The sequence below is a fragment of the Cervus elaphus genome, chromosome 16, assembly GCF_910594005.1.
Source record: "Cervus elaphus chromosome 16, mCerEla1.1, whole genome shotgun sequence".
NCBI classification, from domain to species: Eukaryota; Metazoa; Chordata; class Mammalia; order Artiodactyla; family Cervidae; genus Cervus; species Cervus elaphus.
Window position 1 is genome coordinate 14,647,097 of NC_057830.1, and position 20,903 is coordinate 14,667,999.

A 20,903-nucleotide genomic window follows, 5' to 3' on the forward strand; every position below is an offset into this window, starting at 1 on the left:
AAAATAAATAAATAGAATAATCAATAAGGGCTTACTGCATAGCACAGGGAACTCTCCTCAAGACTCTGTAATAACCTATATGGGAAAATAGTCTGAGAAAGAGTAGATATATGTCTGTGTATACCTGAATTACTTTGTTGTACACCTGAAACTAACACACATTGCAAATTACTTATACTCCAATATAAAATTTAAAAATTAAAAAAAACCCAACAGTGTCCAAACTGTTTTTCAATTCTTTCATTAATAAGATACAAAAACCAGTTCAAATGAGAATTCAAGGAACTAGGCATTTGTAGGCAATTTAATCAAAAAACATCCCAGATTGAATATAAAATTGGCTAATAAGCAGTAACTTTTGATTGTTGACAGAGGGGGTCCTGACCTTGCTGAACCCTATCCCTGGTTCAGTGAGCTGGGCTAAATGTCCTACTAAAGACCTGTCAGTCATGGAATTGTGGGCCTCTCCAATCAAGCTTGAGATGATCCTGCAAGGATAATGTTAGATGCCAAATGGTCTTATCCACACTTGTTTTGGGGATTCCTTTTTCCTATATCTTATGTATGGGGTGTGGTGGAAGTTTGTAGAAAAGCAGTATGTAGGCGGTTGGTGTTTGGAGGAAGAGAGCATTCATATTTTAAGGTCCACGGTATCACAGTGTCGTAAAAATTATCTGAAATGTGAAATTGACAAGACAGTTTACTGGCGGTTTTTCAGTGCAGTTTGGGGCTTTGACCTTTATTAGCTTTCTATTGATGAAGCTATTTTAAATCTGTAAGGGCTGAAGTTAACGTGTAGATTTTTTCTTTTTGTGTTTTCTTTTTTTTTTGGTAGAGATGCAAAATTTCTGACAGTATTAAGCTCACATAGTCCACGCTGCGATGACCTTCGTGGTGTATCAGTGGTAGTGGGTTTACCCAGTCTGGGCGGCTTTCTGGTCAGTTGTAGCAGCAGTGGTAGGACCAGCAGGATGACGTTATTCACCACATCCCATTGAGCTCACTCCTCCCCCGCACTTTGAGACATTCAACCAGCACAAAACAAGAAAGAAGCTAGTGGGTGTTTTCAGGAAACAAGAAGTTTGTTATGACGGACAAGTAGTCTGGGGGCTGAGGAGGATGGAGCAAAGGGGTCTGAGGAAATCAGTGAGCTGTGTTAAGGAGAGCGCACGTTCTCCATTCTAGACTCGAATGAAAGGCACACGTAACCTGCAGAGGGTCTGAGCCACAGAAGGACACCGTCTAGCATGAGTGCTCCAAAGACTGGAGTCAAAGAATGCAGCAGGAGGCCCAGGAATTGTTCAGAGCTGGATGAGGAGGGCGCAGGCATTTCAGAGAAATATCAAAGTGGCAGGATTTACCGAGTTGGTAACGAATCATGTGAGGTTTTAAAAGAGAAGAAAAGTCAAGAATCTCTGTTAGTTTTCTAATTTGAGTGTCTGCAATAAGGTGTACCATTTTAGAAAATTAATTAAAAGCAAGTTTAGGAAAGAGGGTTGAAGATGGTGAATCTATTCCTTGAGATAGTGGGCACCAGGTAGGAGCTGACAATCTGAATGAACAAGATAAAATGCACGCAGCCCTTGGGGGTTTTTGTTTTCCATGATGGGCCAGCCTCGCAATAACATAACATGCACCCTTGAAAGTGTTTATAGAAGCGACATCCTCTGAGGCTCACACAACAATTCTGGCATAACGAGAGGCTTCTCTCATCCTTGTAGCCAAGCATTTGTGAGGATCTGAATACCTCTTGTGTGTTGGGTGTGTGCTGGGATGAAGCTACTCAGACATGTTCTTCCTTTTCTGAAAGTTCATTGTATCTGAGAAGTGAATGACAACAGATGAGCTGGACGGTGGGGAGGGGACTTGAGAGTCCCAAGAAGGAGCCCCTCCTCCCACTCCTGCTTGCACACAGCCACTCCCTCCGGGGACCCAGGGCCAGCTGGTCACAGGGTTTCTGTGCAGCCTTCATCTGATAAGAAGTCACTCACAGGAGGAAGGGGAGAAAGTAACTAAAAATAAAGTGGTTTCTGATGCGAGTGTTTTGCAACCTTCTTCGGGTCATTTTAAGGAACAAGACCCTGTGTTCTTGTAGGAAGAACTTGGAAATCAGCGGCCATAGATGATCTGAGTCATGAAATGTTTAAGGCCTGGACCAGGCTTCTAGAAATCCTTCAGACATTGCTTCTGTCTAAAAAGAAGAGAAAACATAATTTTCCTTTTCCTTTCTCTCTTCTCCGTCTCTCTCCATCCACCAACCACCCCCAGTCTCCCTCTCATATTCTCTTCCTCCCACACACTCCCATCCTCCTCTCACTCTCAACCCTTTCTCTCTGAAATGCAGGTGCTGAGAAATAAATTGATTTGATGTCTTTACTCCCTGGTCAATAGCATGATGTCACCATGGGATCAGGTTCAGGTACAAGGTCTCAAGCCTTTTTAAGGCTGCATATCTTTCCCAAAGCCTTTGTTGGAGGGAGGCCAGATTCCCTAATTATCCGTCTCTCAACCTGTCAAAGGCTGCCCCATCCTTCTCCCAGGTGGATACAACCCCCCTTGCTTGAGGCTCACATAGCACTTGACCTGCGTATCTCTTTCTGTTTCTTATAGCAGCAGCCTGCATGGATACTAAGTTTCACTGTTGTGGCCCATAGTGCCTGCCACAGTTCCAGAAACACAGAAGGTGCTGGGAGTCTTTGCTGGATGCAGGAATTTGCCACCGGATCCTCAGTACCTATCATGATGCTGACTACTTAGTAGGCTCTCAACAGTCGTTGGCTAAATGTACAAACATAAATTCATCCCTAGCGGCTCAGTGGTCAAGAATCTACCTACCAATGCAGGAGATGTGGGTTCAATCCCTGGGTTGGGACGATCTCATGAAGAAGGAATTGGCAACCCACTCCAGTATTCTTTCCTGGGAAATCCCATGGACAGAGGAGCCTGGTGGGCTATAGTCCATGGGGGTCACAAAGGCACTGGACATAACTTAGCGACTAAACAACAACAACATGAACATAAGGGCATCTTTTCTCTCTGATTGACAGGTAGGTACTAGGCGAGCCATTGCTCTGTGATTCCTATTCTTTCCCTACCCCATCCCCACCCATGAGCCAAATTTAGCACTTTGTACATGGCTAGTGCTGGGCACATATTTAAAAAAAATTTTTTTTTCATATTTATTTTGCTTATTTATTTAGCTCACTGGGTCTTAGTTGTGGCATGCAGGATCTTTGATCTTCGTTGCAGCATGCAAACTCTTAGTTTTGGCATGTAGGATCTAGTTCTCTGACCAGAGACTGAACTCAGGCCCCCTGCATTGGGAGCACAGATTCTTAGCCACTGGACTACCAGCAAAGTCCCTGGGCATGTGTTCTTAAAGTTATTTTGACGAGGAACTCTGTACTATTTTCACAATTTTCATGTAAGTCTAAAGTACAAATTTATTTTAAAAATTAATTTGATCTTCCTTTGGAAATTTTCTTCTACCAGTAAACCACCAGAACACTTTGGGAGTTCTTTTTATAGCTCTTTTCATTGACAACCCTGCCTTTTATTTCACAATTTACACAGATTTATTTGAAAGACATTTATATCATCATGTGCCAAGAGCCACTCTGGGTCCTTTGTAAATATAACTCATTGAATCTTTATGACAACCCTGTGGTATAGTTATAAATAGTACAATTCTTTGTCTACAAATAAAGCATTGAGGCATAGAGAAGTTAGGTAGCAGTCATCAAGAGGCGCAAAGCCACATGAGTCTGGTCATCTTAGAATGTTCTTCCTTCCCTGGGTCTTCTTTACTCATGAACTGAGAGATGGTCTTGTTCCACTCAGCCTAAAGAACCCCGTGCTTGAAGTTCCATCACTGGAGGTGACAACATCACGCAGCTCAGAGAGAAAGGTCCCTATGTTTTCTTTCCCTGGACCCTTCCTGAAAGAAAGGAAGACGACTGTTTCCATCAGTGTGCATGTGAAGTCAACTTCATGTCCACCCTCAGCTGCTGAGACCAGGTCAAAGCCAGCCAAGCCGCCAAGTCACCTTGTTGGTATGTGCAAGAGCCTAGCTCTTCTTCACACCACATAGGATATGTTGTTCTAACTTTCTGAGTCAGCCCATCCATTCCCAAATGTTTTACCTACTCCTTTTATGCTGACCACTCTCTCCAATTTCTGTCTCCAGGCACCTGGCCCTACGTATCCCTCTGCCTTGTTGGGTACCTGAAACTGCCATCCCCTTGGTCGCCCACAATTCCTCAGTACCCCCTGCACATCCTCCCACCTCTTTCCAACCTGTAGCCATTGTTCTCCTTTCCCTCTTCCTGAAATAAACTCTACTTCCTGGCCCATCTGGTGGATTCCTACCTATTTTTTCATAACTCATCCCCAAATATCTCCTCCTCTTGGAAATCTCTCTTGACATTACTAGAAGTCGCCTCTGGGGCCCCACTGACTGTCAAGGTCATGGATTCACCATACTGCAAGCTTATTTCCAAGTCTAGTCTTAAATGATTCTGCACAACTTTTCTCAAATTTTTTTTTTAAATTGACAAACATTTACATAACCGAACTGCACAGATCTTAAGTGTATAATTAAATGGAGAAAAGAGAGAGAATGTGTGCTCAGTTGTGTCCAACTCTTTGCAACGCCATGGACTGTAGCCCCTGGGGCTCCTCTGTCCATGGGATTTCCCAGCAAGGATACTGGAGTGGGTTGCCATTTTCTTCTCCAGGGGATCTTCCCAACCCAGGGATCAAACTCGCTTCTTCTGTGTCTCCTGCATTGGCAGGCAGGTTCTTTACCACTGAGCCACCTGATGAGCCTGCATTTTTAACAATGAAGATGCTCATGAAATAAAGACATCCATCAAGATTCAGAGCATTACCAATAGCCTGAAACATTTCCTCATGCCTCTTCCCCATCTCTGCCCTCTCAGGCACCATTGCCAATATCTCTCACTGAAGATTCAACTTGTGATCTTCAATTTCATATAAATGGAATTATACAGTATTGCTTTCTTTTTGTCTAGCTTCTTTCATTCAGCATGTTTTTGAGATTAATCCTTATTTTACATGTCAGTCATTTATTCTTTTTTATTGCTGAGCAGTATTCCATTAAATGAAGATACCATACATTCATCCATTCTTCTGTTGATGGACTTTTGGGTTCTTGCCAACTCTGAGATGCTATGAACAAAGCTGTTGAAAGCATTCATTTACAAGTCTTTTGTAAAACATAGGTTTTTACTTTTGGGTAAATATTCTTTCAAAGTGTCTGATCTTCCTGGGACCAACTTATCATTTTCCCTCTTACACATTTTCAGTGTCTCCATGTCTTAAAGGCCCAAGGCTTTTAGGGACCACCTTCACAATAAGTCTATGAAAAAGCCACAATTAACCCCAAAACTCAGAGAAGCCAACGGACTTGCCCAGAGTGTTGCCCAAGGGACAAAACAGGACAAGAAGAGAGACCTCTAGACTCAGATCCCTACCTCTTTCCTTTCTGACAAAGATGTGTTGCCAACAGTATGTATATTTAGGAATCTCCTTCAAGTTAGCCCATTTTTCCTCCCACCAGTGTTTCAGGGCCCTTATATGAGCCCAGAATTCGAGGGTCCACAGAGGGCAGGAACCGCAAGTTCAGAACCCTTTTTATTTTTGCTTTGTCTTCTTGCTACCCTGGTAAATAAGTATTAACTGAACTGCTCTGGATATTCCAGTATTCTTTGATAACCATGCCCTGGAGAAGAGGAGAGAGATCTTTTAGGCATTTAGATATAATTCTCATGGTGCTGGAGTCAATTCAATGAAAACTTTTTTTTTAAGACAGTTTTTTAAATTTTTTATTTATTTATTTTGAATGTGCTGGATACTGGTTGCTGTGCTCCAGTTTTCTCTAGTTGGGTGAGCAGGGGCTACTCTTTATTGCAGTGGCCTCTCTTGCTGCAGAGCATGGGCTCTAGGCACATGGGTTTCGGTAGTTGTGGCTAATGGCCTTAGCTGCTCCAAGGCAAGGATCTTCCCAGACCAGGGATCGAACCCATTTCCCCTGCATTGGCAGGCAAATTCTTATTCACTTTACCACCAGGGAAGTCCTCAGTGAAAACTTGTGAGTGCCTATTTTACACTAGATGCAGAGAACATGAGAATGACTAAGGTCTAGTCTGAGTTACAGGGAACTCAGAGCTTAGTGAGATAGATACATGAGCAATATTGCAAACAAGCAAGGCCCTGGCACCAACTGTTGATTGTGGGCGAGACCCACTTTCTAGAGAAATTGAGATTGGAAGCTTTCTTGGAGGTAACAGCACTTGCGTCAACCCTTGAAAATTGACTAATTAGATTTCTATGCTTGGAAATGTATGAGCCAAGTCTTAAAGGTGGAAGAAGAGTACAATTAACATTTTATTGATTGGTGGATTTTTGCAGAAACGAATGCCTGTAGCCTGCAATTTGTTATGTAAACGAATATCAATAATGTTCAGGTAACAAAAGGCATATTAATTAATATGGATTATTAATTCGTCTCCAGTCAAATAGTTGTTAAGATAACAAGGCAGTGCCCAGGAGAACGTGGCTGGAGACTAAGGCTCATTCAAGGCCATCGTGAGTGACTGACTGGGGTGAAGGTGGCTGGTTGGAACTGGGTCACCAAGGGCCCCCGTGCTAGACTGCATAGAGTTTGCCTTTCCCTGATGGGGATCAGTAAATAGACCCAGGTTTAAGAGAATGCTGGAGCATTGAGAAGACGGACTGTGGAGGAGGAGGAAAGAGAAAGCATCATCAGATGAGATATGCTGCAGGCCTACGTGTGGAGCAGGGACAGTGGGGGACAGACAGAGAGTGAGACTCGGCAGAGCAAGAGGGATGTCTTTGAGGACAACGTTAGCAGAGCAGAAAAGAAAGGGGCTCCAAAGCCAGATCTGTGGATGGCAGCCCAAAGGGCAGAAGTACTCACACTGGAAAATGGCAGCACATGACCAGTGAAGGACAAACTTGAGACAAGCAGTGCTTTGGGGGAAATTGGCAAGAACAAGCAAGTCTAGTGCACTGCGTCACTGGCTCCGAAGCCAACACACCCTGACATGGTTGGTCAGAATGCTGTTTGCTTTTGTTTGTGTTCGGTTTTTGCTTTGTTTTGTTTATGTCTGTTTCAGGCAAACAGCAGTGCAGACTCCTAGGAGCAGAAACAAAGGGAATGTCTCTGAAGGCTTAATCAGCCACTGCAACAGAAATTAAAATCGGGAAGAGGGGCTCTTCCCCTCTTCTCCTAGTGGAAATGGGGCTTCCAAGGAATTGGGCCTGAGCTTCTGTGTTGCCCTCTAACTGGGAGACCCCAAGCATACCATTGTCCACCTTCCCTACTTTCATCAGCCCAGTTCCTGCCTTACCATCCTTACCAGCTGGTTTTGAAGATCAAATAGTACTGTAAATGAATGAAGTTTATGAAGAAGTAGTGCCATGCTTAGTCATTTCGGCCGTGTCCAACTCTTTGTGACCCCATGGACTTTAGCCTGCCAGGCTTCTCTGTCCGTGGGATTCTCCAGGCAAGAATACTGGAGTGGGTTGCCATGCCCTCCTCCAGAGGATCTTCCCCACCCAGGAATTGAACCTGCATCTCTTAATTCTCCTGCATTGGCACCTAAGCTCTTTACCATTAGTGTCACCTGGGAAGCCATGAAAATGTAGAGTGCTATTCAAATAGGAGACAATCTCATTCATTTTACCGTTTTGGTATGCTGTCTGCCAGGAAGAAAGAGGTCCTGATGTCACCGCCCCTTTACACCAGCACCTAGAAAAGGTAAAACTATCACTGGCCAGATATTGTTTGGCCCAAGAAAATGTAAATGTCATCGCCCCCAAAAGGATGATGCATTTCATAGCATTGTTTCTAAGTAGTAATTTCTCACGAAGAAGAACAATGCCACTTGGCTTGAGGGTTTTTAGCAAGACTTACTTATTTTTTCCTCTTAAAGAACTTCTAAGGATTTCTGGAAGTACCAAATCATCCTTGAATCCTTTCATTTCCTACTAATTATCCACAAAAGTACTTGTGACTAATATAATAGACTACAACATCCTGAACAGATTCAAGCATTCATTCGGACAAATGTGTCTGGGTGACCAAGGCAGAGCAGGGAGCGTGAAGCCAAAGGGATTTCAGAGGCGCCCTGTCCTGTCCTCATGTAGGATCCTCACCTAAATGGTCTTCTGACATAGGGGTCTTTTTCAAAGGGGGCAAACTTATTGTGGAGAAATAAAACCAGATTAGGTAGGTGCTGAGGCTAGAAGGTTCTTGGCTGTGTCTGCACCACACACTTGTTGAGTCCATCCCCTACCCCAGCATCACGACCCCCCATAAGAGCCTGTGGTCTGTGCACATGGGAATTAAACAAGGTGCCCACGCTCCAGGAGCTTGCAGACTTTCTCAGGGTTACTGAAAAGCAAGTTGTTGACTGTGCATACATGCGAAGATGCTTCAGTCGTGTCCGACTCTTTGTGACCCCATGGACTGTAGCCCTGCCAGGCGCCTCTGTCCATGAGATTCTCCAGGCATGAATAATGGAGTGGGTTGCCAAGCCAGGGGATCTCTCCAACCCAGAGATCGAGCCTGCGTCTCTTATTTTGGTAGGTTCTCTGCCACTTGCACCACGTGGGAAGCCTCAGCTGTTGATTGTCTCTGCTCAGAAGAGCCTTTGTTGGAACTTCCAGTTTGATTTCATTATCTGTCTATGAGAATGTGACTTCATTACAATATCAGTTCAATAAAATTATTCTGTCACTTTGTGCCAGACATACTGCCCTAGGCCCTGGGGAAACAGGATGTAGTAAACTGCCCTTGCCCCAGGGTATACTTACAGCCTAGTGTATGAAATTGACTGGGTTCAAGAGGAAGAAGGGACCCGACAAGTGAGTGGATAAAGAAGATGTGATATATATACAATGAAATAATGATATATTTCCAAAGAAATAATACTCAGCCATAAAAAAATATGAAATAATTCGATTTATGGAAACATGGATGGACCTAAAGATTATCATACTAAGTGAAGTAAGTCAGAGAGAGAAAGGCAGATATATGATATCAATTATATGTGAAATCTAAAAAAATTGATATAAATGAACTTATTAACAGAACAGAAATATATTCACAGACATAGAAAACAAGCTTGTGGCTGCCAAAGGGGAAAGGTGGGGAAGGGATAAATTTGGGGTTTGGAGTTAACATATACTCACTACTACACATAAAATGGACAAACAACAAGGACCTACTATATAACACAGGGAATTAAGTACATCTGAAACTAACACGACATTGTGAATTAACTATACTTATGTAAAACATGGTTAAAATTTGTTTAAGACTGTAGGATGGGACCATTGAAAACCCTGTCTATTTGCAAATTCACACTTATTGAATGACACATGTCTAACATGTTTTTTCCATTTGTTTGTTTTTAGAAATCATGGTTACTCTTCTGTCAACCCGGAATGAAACAAGGACTTGAGAACGAATCAGGTTAACCTGACCCATGTGTATAGAGATGCTGGACTTTTAGAACTCCTCAGATCTGCACAGGAGCCAGGATGTTCTGTCCTGCAGCCTATGGTGGTCAGATTAACCTGAATCCATCCGAAAGCTGACTCTCCTCAGCCAACTCAGCAGAGGCTTCAAGTTACAGCGCAGGGGAAGGCAAAGTACAAAGTAACACTATGATACAGAAGAGTTTGGTGAGAGCTGAGAAAAAAAAAAAATCATTTTAAGTGAGCATTGGGCAAAGCCTTGCAAACTCCTGGGGAACATACACAGGGGAATCCTTCTCAAGGCTGAATTGGTGACCAGACCAATTTTACCCTCCCTTAAAAAAAAACTGGCATTGATGAGTGCGTGTGACTGAATGAGCTATTTGGAGCTTTAGGTTTCATTCCAAGAAACTGGCAGCGTCTCTCACCACTGATCTCCCTAAATTGATGGATGGTAGCAATTATACAGAGTTATTTATGTAATGTGTTGTAATAGCAGCACACGTTAGCTGTCACTTTGACCCAGACACCCCCTTGCCCAATTATAAAGAAACCCTATCACAGAACTGCCTTCAACAAGGGCCCGGGAAGAGAGGGAAAAAAAAAAATCTCTTCATTCCACCTCCCACCTCTCACGGAAATAGAAACTTTGAAGCTGTTAGAGGAAATAGCGTCCCTTCTGTAGGGATACTTAACAAGTATGGTTCAGTATTAATTTGTCTTTGTGGTTTATCAGTCCATCCGAGCACTTACCCCTGCTGTCCTTGGAGCAAGTGAAGATGAAAGAAAATTGAACACCATTCTTTCACTCAATGAGTATTTCATGACTGCAGGAAATGCAGAGTTCTAGTCTGGTCTCGAAAATGCAAAGGTGAATGCAAAGCGCTCCTGGGCTCCGGAAGCTCGGTGCCTGGTGTCTCCAAGATAAGCAATAACAGGCATAATAATCACAGCTCTCATTTATTGAGCACCTGCTGTGTACCAGGCCTTGCATTAGATGCTTTAACACACAATCTCACAACCTCCAGTGAGGCCATCTCCTCTCTGGTCCTCCTGCCTTCAATCACTGATTTCTTTGTTCTTCCTTGAACATCTAGGTGTGCTTCCACCTCAGGGTCTTGCACCATTTCCTCTCTCTGAACTGTCCTTCACCCAGAAATCCACGTCTCATTTGCTCACTCATGCAGGATTTTGTTCAAATATCCCTTTATCTGGTGGGCCCTTCCTGACCACAAGCATCTTCACCCTTCCACACTTATTTGTCTTCATAGCACTTAACAGTTCTAACAAATTAGAGATTCCTTTGAAACTGACCAAGAATCAGATAGTGGTACAGTCACACAAGCTTGCTATGTGATAAAAACCACTGAATCGTGCATTTTAAGTGGGTGAATTTTATAGTGTGTGTATTATATTGCAATACGGCTATCTAACAAACAAAGTAATAAACTAAAGAGACTTTAGTGTCTCTTCCTCTGCCTCTCAGAGGCAAGCAGGACTTTTCCCAGTTTTATTCTTGGGGCTAAAAGAAGCATCAAGCAGAATTGTCATTCAATAAATATTTGCTGAATGAATGAACTTATGAGAAAGAATTTTGTAAAAAGCATTGATTTGCCACAAGTATGTTAGTATTTTATTTTTTCCCCATCTGTGAAGATTGGTTTCTCCTAGAAGTTAGATCAGAATAACTCCTGGCACCTTTTGTCTGCTTCTCAAAGAATTTGCTGGGCTTCTAGATTCCTTTTTTTTTTTTTTTCCCAGTCAATTGCAGACTCATCAAACTAAGAAAAGAACACTTAACTGATATACTTTTCTAGATTCACACTAGATTCATACACTGGCTCTGCCATTTGTAGTGCATGTCCTCAGTGAAATCACTTTTTTTAACCTCAGTTTTCACATCTGTAAAATGGGGATGATAAAATCTTATACTGAGTTCTTATGAAGATTGAATAACAGAACATACATGGACTATCCTAGTTGCTTCTGGGTATATCAATATAATAAACAACCAAGAAGCTAAAGCACCTTGAAGATACTCAGGTTTAATCCAAGGGTGCAAAATTTCACAAAAAAAGAAAAGAAAATCCCACATCTCAAGACAAATGAACCTAGATTTTAAAGCAACAAGAAAATGCCATGACTGCCCTTCTGCTGGGTGTCTAGTTTCATTCCCACCTCACCTCCCGTCATCATGAATGCAGACTTCTTGACTTCTACACCATGGGCATTGATCAGCACAGCAGAGTGGAGGAAGTGCTGGCTGCCCTAGGTTTGAACCTAGGAACTGCTTCTTTGTAACATTGAGCAAGACCCTGGATCTTGATTCTCAGTTTCCATTCCATAGGAATCCCATGCAGTTCTCCTCTCTGCATCCCCTCTTGTTGATTCAAGGTGGGATGAAGTAACAGACGTGCAAACACAGCTCACATTCCTAATAATCGAAGTGCCTTATATTCCCTACCCCTGCTCACCAGATGTCGGCTTTAAGGACTGTTCAGAAAGGCTTTCTTCCATTCATTCCTTCAAGCATTCAATATTTAATGGGTACCTCCTCTACTGAGCTTTGAGGAAGCATGGATTTATAAGACAGACTTGATGGTGTAATACTCCCCTTGCAGAGCACAGAGTCTGCAAAACCCTGGGTGAAACAACCCTCTCTTCTGCCTTTGGGACACATTCCAATGAGAAGCAGTGAGACTTGGGCTCCAGGGCTTCCCTGGTGCCTCAGTGGTAAAGAATCCACCTGCCAATGCAGGAGACATGGGTTCAACCCACAGTCCGGGAGGATCCCACATTCTGTGAAACGACTAAGTTTGTGCACCACAACTAGTAAGCCTGTGCTCCAGAGCCCAGGAACCGCAACTGCTGAGTGCACGGGCCGTAGCTACTGAGGTCTGACTGCCCCAGAGCTCATGCAATGAGAAGACTACAAAGAAGGGTAGCTCCCACTGGCCGCACCTAGAGGAAAGCCCACAAAGCCACAAAGACCCAGTACAGCCAAAAATAAAATAAATAAATAAATGCTTAAAAAAAAAAAAAAAAACCTTGGGCTACAAAACAGCAGCAAGCAGCCCTTTAGTCCTCCCCCTCCTTCCTTCTGCAGGGTCCCAGAGCTCTAGGGGTCGAAATTCCTAAAAGGAAGAACCTTTAGTCTCTCCCCCTGATCACACAAATGAACTAAGGCAAACCCTCTCTTTAGCTTCCAAGAGTTCTGGATTCCTTGAAAAGATAAAATCTGACTCCTGGCCCCAAAGACCAATGGTACAAGATGTTGGATTGCCATTAGCCCCAGTATCAGAGGAGCATCAGATAAATCATCCACACTTGAAGATAGTATCCTGCTATTATTGGGATGATATGTGGATGGTACATGGATGTACCATTTCAGTGAACTTTCTCTGCAACACTTAGATTTTCATTCCAAGAAGGGAGCTAGTCCATCTTCCATGGACCAGTAGCTTCATTGGAAACAAAGGTATTAATCAGTGATTTAAAACTTGGAGTAGGAGAATTCCATGGCAGTCCAGTGGTTAGGACTGGATTTCACTGCCAAGGACACAGGTTCAGTCCCTGACCAGGGAACTACCATCCCACAACCAGTGATCTGGCAAAGAAAAAACAACAGCAAACAAACAGAAAACAAGTAATGTGAAATCCCTAAAAATAAATAAGTAAAGCTTGGAGGAGAATGGGCAGCACATTAAAAAGCAGAGACATCATTTTGCTGACAAATGTCTGTATAGTCAAAGCTATGGTTTTTCCAGTAGTTATGTATGGATCTAAGAACTGGACCATAAAGAAGGCTGAACACTGAAGAACCGATGCTTTCAAACTGTAGTGTTGCAGAAGACTCTTAAGAGTCCCTTGGACTGCAAGGAGATTAAACCAGTCAATCCTAAAGGAAATCAGCCCTGAATATTCATTGGAGGGACTGATCATGAAGCTGAAGCTCCAGTATTTTAGCCACCTGATGCAAAGATCCAATTCATTGGAAAAGACTCTGATGCTGGGAAAGATTGAGGGCAGGAGAGAAGGGGTCAACAGAGAATGAGATGGTTGGATGGTATCACTGACTCAACAGACATGAATTTGAGCAAACTTCAGGGGATAGTGAAGGACAGGGAAGCCTGGAGTACTGCAGTTCATGGGCTCACTAAGAGTTGGACATGACTTAGTGACTGAACAGCAATAGAATGAGCAGAACTCGACTCCCTGACTCACCTTGTAAAGAATTTCCTGTGCAAATATCAGGGCACTCTTATTGCTTGTCCTTAATCACAATTTGGTGAAGGAACACATCCCTCCTTTCAAGAGATGCTGCCTGTACTGTGCTGGAGAAAGAAACAGCCCATCCCTGATCCTTGTCATCAGCTTTGTCTTTTTGGCCTTGAAAGATGCCTTCACCGGCTGTCACGAGGCTCCACCACTGTGTAGCATCGTGTGCCTATAAATGTGGATGCTTAGATCTGCTTTCAGGATGTGTGATTACACTGTATGGAATATAACATTTGTCACATGGCTCGATTTCTCTGTTAAAAAACACCAAATTCTTTCATATCTAATAACATTATTTTATAGCATCTTACCATGTGCATTATCTCACTTAATTTTTATAACAATCCTGTGAGGTAGGTATAATCCTTTTGATAGAGGAAGAAACCAAGACCTAGTAATTTTATAAGGAGTAAAATCAAATCCAGGTCCTCAGATTTCAAATCTAGTGTTTTCCATCTAGTCCGCATGGTCTCGCAACATTTTCCTGGAGCCACTGTGGAAATTAAATATACATGTAACATGTGTGCATGTGTGCTCAGGCACTTCAGACATGTCCGATTCTTTGAGACACTATGAACTGTAGCCTGCAAGGCTCCTCTGTCCATGGGATTCTCCAGGCAAGAATAGTGGAGTGGGTTGTCATGCCCTCCTCCAGGGGATTTTCCCGACCCCGGGATCGAACCCACGTCTCCTGCTTTGTAGGCAAATTCTTTACCTGCTGAGCCACTTGGGAAGCCCTGCATGTATTATGTGTGTGTGTGTATGTGTGTGTAATTGCTTTTATTTTATGGGCAATAATGAGAAACCATTTGGCCATAAAGCAACAGAGAACAGAACTCATTTCTTTTCTCTGTATAACCCTTTTGCAGTAATCCTGGATATTTAAAGCAGTTTTAACGACTTGAACTTACTGTAGAATGTTCAGCCTCCATCTGAATAGTGTGGGCTCTGTTTACTATACCTGTAAGTCAATCACAGCAAGACTGAGAGAGCAAACCCTGGGGAGGAAAAGGCTCTGGGACTCCCAGTCACAGGCAGAACCGTGCATGAAGGGCAAGCTTACTTAAGGAGCTCCCAAAGAGCCAGCCAAGCTTCACTGGGGCGTAACAGTATAATATGCACACACATTTTCTCTTTCTTCATGGGTTTAGGCAATAGATGGGTTCTAAAGAGTTGCATGAAATCACGTGTTCATCAAGTCACTCAATACATAGTTTTAACAGGGATAGTCTTTTGGGGAGAAATACCTAATTGCCTTTTCTCCCCTTCTGACTCCACACTTCTTTGTTCATGATCTTCCTTCTATTCACATCTGTTACTTTTTTGAGCTATCTTTCTTGAAACATTGGCTCCCAAATTTCCTAGAATACCTGGTTGTAGAAGACTAAAACCAGAAGATTTTGAAGTTATCATGTTTCTGGTTTAGAAATTTTAACCAAGTTTACTCAGGAAGTCAGTGTTTGGAACACTCTACTGAGATTCAGCCCAGAGAAGAGCATCACCCACAGGGTTCAAAGCTCATGGACAGAAGAACTCAGGCACCAGATATTCTGACCCTCTAAACCAAACTGCAAAGTCTAGAGAGTCTGGAGAGATCTGCTGGAGAACGGGCTTACTGACGGCCCCTGTGAATACTCCTTGTCTTCCCACTTTCCAAACACATTGTGGTCAAGCCTCAGGAGCAAAGATTAAGGAAAACCATGCCAAAGAAGAAAAGGAAATGCCCACTGCCCAACCCTCCAGCCTCATCTCACTACTAAGGAGCATCACACTGTGGGGTTGTGGGTGGCCTGAGCCCCCAGCATTCCTCCAGCTGATGCCTGGAAACTTCAGAGCGAGTGTGGCATGGGCTTGAGGACATAGGCTTGAAACTGAATCTCTTCAGTCTGAATTCCAGCTCCAGCACTTATTAGCTATTTGACCTTTAGGATAAAAACAGTGTCAACCTCACAGTGAAGATTAAATGAATTAGCCTGTGTAAAGTGCTTGGAAGAGTGCCCAGGACATAGTAGGTCCTTCATAAATGTGGAAGCAGAGTAAGGTAGAGTGGTTCCAAGGAAGTTGGGGTGGATCCCAAAGATTTGTCTACTGAGAGATTCCTCCTTGTCCCCCAAGACTGACTCTACTCTTAGAAGACACCCTCCCTTGGGTTAATCCGCCACTAAGAAGTCCTTTGTAGGGGGCTGCGGGGGTGGGGGGGGTGACTCCTTAAGTCCCTGTTGTGTTTTCATCCTTGTAAATTCCCTCACCCCATACTCTACAGCTGACTAAGGCCCTCTTTCCCACTCCAGTCTCCTGATCCAACTTGACTGAGAGTTCAGTGAAGCTTTCTCCACTTTCCAACCTGAAACTATCATTTAATTTTCTTCAAATAGTCCAGGACTACGGTGATGAAAAAAAGGAAGGCATTTCAAGAACACTACGTGTCTTTCTGCTAAGAAAGACAACAAAATTCAACACGCACACACTTGTCTCTATTTAAAATCTCTTCCGTCGTATATCTGAAAACTGTGACAGCTTTTCCTGCTCAATATTTAAAAGCAGCTTAATCCCTCTTTCTAAAGAAAAGCTTCCCTAAGGACCAGCAATTCACTGCAGTGTCAAAATGAGGTGAAACAAGAAAATAGTTCCAACTGGCAATACTTCCTCTCAACATAATGTTTGCTACCCAGGAAAGTGTGGCGAAAAGAACATGGATTGAAAATCAAAAGACTTGTCTTTTCAGATCATTGTTTCCTCTCTGTTTGATTTGCTGTGTGACATTGAATGTGGAACACTCTCTCTGGGACTCCATTTTGCAGTTTCAAACTCAGGGGCTTAAAGTGTAGCAATGATCTTTTCTTCCCGCCTCTCTCATTTCTGTTCTATTTTCCTTTCTTCCTTCCTTCTCTTCCTCTCTTCCCATCTTCCTCTTCTCCTTTCCCTTCTTCTCCTTTTTATTCTTCTATTTTTCTTCCTATTTTTTATTTCAAGTAGTAGAAATCCCCTTCCTCCCAGTAAATGAACTTTCATCCACTTGGCCAATATCTTAAACATGAAGATGGAGTTGCCCTTTTGATGGTCTTCCCCTTGCCTTCAGGAGTGCATTGGTAGCTAACTAACTAGCAACTTATGTCTCCTTAGAACCTAGGTTTTTTTTTAGAAGAAAGGAAAAAAATCACTGAATTATAGGATAAGAAACCACACAGTATAGTGCAAGGTGCATCCATTTTGGAATAAGACTTCAGTCCAAATTCCTACTCATGCCTACTCTTATCAGGGCACAACTATAAAGGAGTCATTGTACATGAGTTACTCCTTGAAACCTCATCATCTGTAAAATGGGAATGAGGATTCAAGGGAAGACTGTATTAAAGGATGAGTTAAATTACTAACAGGGGCTCAATAAATATTGAGAAGACCAAATGTTCCACCCAACACCTGTAATCCTGGAATCATGACTAATAGCACACCCTTTCACTCTCAAAAGGTTCTGGTTTGGACAATAAATCATATGACTATTAATCTCCTAAAGTCACCTCTCCAGTTTTGATTCTGGGGCTCTCAAAACATGCATGAGTCTATTGGTTGAGTCTTAGAATCCCACAAGGGACCACAGACAACTTGTTAATGTTAAGGCATGAGGATGTGGCTGGTGTCACGGCAGAGGTAGGCGGGCAGCTCACAGACATAGAGGAAACTTTTGTGTGATGCTTTTCTGCTTCAGCAGGGGAGGGGTCCCCTCAACCCAATAACTGGCAAATTCCACAAGCGCCCACATTTGGAGTCAAGAGTGGACAAGAGTTCTGAAGGAAGCCAGTTTTCCAGGAAAGCCAGCCTTCGCTCGTATTTAGAGGATGTGTGTTTGGAGTCAGCAAACTCTTATTCGTTTCATGTCTTCTGCAATCCTGGTGTTTCCTTTCCTTGCTGAACACAGACATGAACTATTCACTCACACTGTTGGGAAATAGAACACTTGAATTATAAACTCAGAGCTGGGACTAAGCGAACACTGACCTTAAGAGTGTATTCTGATATACAGACAACGTGCGTGGGCGCAGGGATTTTGTGCGATTGTGTGTGCTTGTGGTTACGAGTAAGTAAATCCATTACCAGCCAACAAACACTTGTGGACTTTGTGTGTGTGTGTGTGTTGTTGATTCTGTTCCCAAGCCGTTGGCTTATTTGTAGAACTGAATAGTTTGTTCATGGAAAGTGACCCACTTCAGAACTGTGTTTCAGGCTTCTACAACAGCCTTGAGAACAAGAGAGCAAACACAAGTGGCACTTATCACTCGGGCCGGCTCCACAAACACTACTTTGGAGTGTTAACCGCCTTTAATAAAGACTCTCACTGGTGTTGGTTAAACAAACAGGCAGTAACGTGAGGAAGGCCCTCAGTGGCCCATCTCCACATTGACTAGTTGTTATCCTACTGGCCTCGGCTGACACTTCGGCACATTCCCGCCCCGGCACTTTCTGATGAGAGCCAGTGGTATTCGCTACCTAGGAAATAGAGGTCTTATTGTTTAAACCTCTACTGAAACAGGTGGCTGTCAACAGACATTGTGCCACTTTCAAATGTTAGAGGTAATCTGGGGATGGAATTTGAATGTTTAAATATTATCATTTCTGGGATAGTTTCATTACTGATAGTGTGAGTGGGGCAGAAAGTTTAGAAAAACCAATGATCCTTAGTATCTGTGAACAGCTAAGTCATCTCCTTGGGAGGGAGGAGAGGGGAGGGATGGGCAATATAAAGCTTTTTGTGCAAATCACTGGGCCACTTTAGAATTGGATCTACAGTTAGAGCTGGGCTGCTATTAGTTCTGTCTTAAGTTAACTGGAATTTAAGCAAGGGTGATGTAAACTGTCCGTACTCCTCTTTTTCCACAATCAGTAAAAGCCCTCCCATTCTCCCAGGTCCACCTCAAATAGCACTCATCTCTTCTAGCAAATTTTTTCCCTCACGCATCCCTCCTCTAACCCTACCAGGGGAGATTATCTTTTCTCCTCCGAATTCCCACAATACAAATTTCAGCTGCATATGAGTCACTAGAGTTGTTTACAAACAAGGGAGGTACCTCTCTACTCCAACAACTAGAAATCCTGTTTCCAGTTTTGAATCCCTTGAAAGTGAAAGTGAAAGTCTCTCAGTCGTTTCTGACTCTTTTCGACCTTTTGGACTGTAGCCTGCCAGGCTCCTCTGTCCACGGAATTCTCCAGGCAAGAATATTGGAGTGGGCTGCCATTCCCAGCTCCAGCAGATCTTCCCAACCCAGGGAGCAAACCCGGGTCTCCTGCATTGCAGGCAGATTCTTTACTGTCTGAGCCATGAGGGAAACCTGAATAAAGCTCTCTAAGTGACTTGTATAGGCAGACAGAGCTGAGAACCAACCACTGCTTTTCTCCAAAGAGATTCTAATTCCATTATCTGGAGTAGGCTCCAGGAATTTTAATTTTTTTTTTTTTTTCTGTAGGAATTTTAATTTTTTTTTTTTTTCTGTAGGAATTTTAATTCTTAACCAGCATCTTGGGGTTTGTTCCCAGTTCACGTTTGAGAAATACTGCTATGGCCCTTGGGCTCTAAATGGGGCCTAATAACTAACAGCTTAACATTGCTTTATAAGGCATGTAAATCCTGGAAACTGAAGGATTCTTTGGTCTTCTAAGCATCACAATGCTGTCATCATATACAAGATTGGAGGTAAAAGCTAAGGCAGACGTGAACTGTTCTGTTCATGGAACAGAGAGGCTGAACATGTAGGGGTAAAGAGGGGGAGTGGGAGTGGGAGAGGAGAATAGGGGAGGAAAGTGGGGTGGACAAGGCTGAGGAAGAGAAAGCAGGAAACCCACGACTGGGGCACGTGACCACATCCCAAAACCAACGCTGAGGGATAAAGATACTTCAGGAGAATGAGTGAGTGCAAGTTGCACAATCTTTGTGATCCCCATGGACTGTAGCCAGGCTTTTCTGTCCAAGGAATTCTCCAGGCAAGAATACTGGAGTAGGTTGCCATTCCCTTCTCCCGGGGATCTTCCCAACCCAGGGATTGAACTGAAGTCTCCTGCATTACAGGGAGATTCTTTACTGTCTTGGCCATCAGGGAAGCCCTAATTTGTCAACTGTTTGCTCCAAGACATGCAAAGCAATCTCCGTCTTCCATCTCCCATTATAAACCTTGAGTAAAGAGGTACTGGGGACCTTTTCCCATGTCGGCAAAGGTAGCAACAGGGAGACACTCGAAGAAGCAGAGTAAGAGGAGTAAGGACAGATCACATCTGGCTGACACGTGTGCGCCTCATCGTTACATGAAACAGGTGTTCAGCAAGTATTTGCGAAACAAATGAAATAACTACTGGGAAAAAGTTGAGAAGGAATACCCATGGTTCCTACCACCACAGAGGACCGGCTAGGGTAGAAAGAGAAATGAAGTGGCCTTTGCCTTACCTTACCAGTTTGCAAAGGCAAATCCTAACTTCCTCAACTTCAAGTTAACACAGTACACGAGCATCTGCCAAGAAAGAGCAAGCAAGTTCAAAGCATCTAGTGCCAAAGAACCATCCATGTGACATTAGCTTGGCTATTGTTATTGTTTTGGAAAATTTGGGCAAGAAAAATTAAAGGAGGCAACTGAAAATACACAGAGGAAACTTACCACATTCCACATATCCTGGTGTGCGTGGCACTGACCTAAAAGCAAGCTGAGCAAGAGATGTCCATACAACCCAGCTGGTTGAGTGAAATTTTGCCCTGGGTCCCATCTGTTCTAAGCCAAAGTGACAGATATAGCTTGGGGCTTCTACTCACAGTTCAGATTCACACAGCTCAGCAGCCACTCTTCCTTCTTCTGCAAGTCATGTTACTTGGCTTGGAAGCTATATTTATCTCTGAACTGACAGAATTCACCTTGCTGACCTTAGAACAACTGTCCTAGGACTAGCACTGACTCAGAGAGGGAGACCTAAGCAAGAACCAGAAGCAAGTACTTTCGTTCTCTAGGGCTGTCGAGGTGGGGTAGATATCCTTTGTTTCTGTCAGTCCAACACCCCTCCTGACTTTGGACAACTCTCTTCTTCATTCTGTGTCATCCCCAGCGGAGCTGCCAATCTCCACA

At 43.3% G+C, this 20,903-nt stretch overlaps 1 long non-coding RNA gene across 2 annotated transcripts; it reads right to left on the bottom strand.

The window, feature by feature from the left end:
• Positions 1-308: 308 nt before the first annotated feature.
• On the bottom strand, positions 309-20,586 carry LOC122710123. Of its 2 annotated transcripts, none has more exons than XR_006345823.1 (3): positions 20,445-20,586; positions 20,237-20,300; positions 309-2,191 (listed from the first exon to the last, which is right to left on the bottom strand). It is a non-coding gene; the product is annotated as an uncharacterized LOC122710123 (long non-coding RNA). The 2 variants fall into 2 exon arrangements; XR_006345824.1 differs by lacking the exon at positions 309-2,191 and adding an exon at positions 3,555-3,937.
• Between the last annotated feature and the right edge of the window lie 317 nt (positions 20,587-20,903).